This window comes from Buceros rhinoceros, unplaced genomic scaffold, assembly GCF_000710305.1.
Source record: "Buceros rhinoceros silvestris isolate BGI_N320 unplaced genomic scaffold, ASM71030v1 scaffold4938, whole genome shotgun sequence".
NCBI classification, from domain to species: domain Eukaryota; kingdom Metazoa; phylum Chordata; class Aves; order Bucerotiformes; family Bucerotidae; genus Buceros; species Buceros rhinoceros.
In genome coordinates this window covers 22,270-22,674 of record NW_010428464.1, presented here as the reverse complement: position 1 = coordinate 22,674, position 405 = coordinate 22,270, and the positions used below count along the sequence as shown (strand labels likewise).

General features: G+C 62.2%; 1 protein-coding gene across 2 annotated transcripts in view; it reads left to right on the top strand.

The window, feature by feature from the left end:
* The window catches only part of MYO1C (myosin IC), a 27,993-nt gene that overhangs the window by 27,281 nt on the left and 307 nt on the right, over positions 1–405 (top strand). The window lies entirely within an intron of this gene.

Below are 405 nucleotides of genomic sequence, written 5' to 3'. Positions count from 1 at the left end.
TGTCCCCCGCCGCGGGGGGGGCACCCCCTCCGCAGCACCTCCCTGCGCCTGCTCCCCAGCCCGCTGAGGCTGACTGGCCCCCGAGCAGCTGTCACCTCTCCACTCTGCTCTGCAGGGTCTGTCCTAGCAGCAGCTGTGCTGCCGGGGGATTTCATGCTCTGGGGGCTGAACACAGCTAGAGAGCCCATGGGCATAAGCATGCTCCGGTGAGGAACGGGTGCTTTATTCCCTGCTGCCAGCAGCAAACTAAAGAACTCCTTGGACTATGACAAAGCAGCCCCTAATTCTTTCCCCAGCCTCTTCAAACCATCCCTCGGAACGTTTTTCCAGTGCTTCCCCCCCCTCCCCAGCAAAGCACTGCTGGGCTCAGGAGGTTTGAACACAACCACGGCAGGGGGCCTCCTC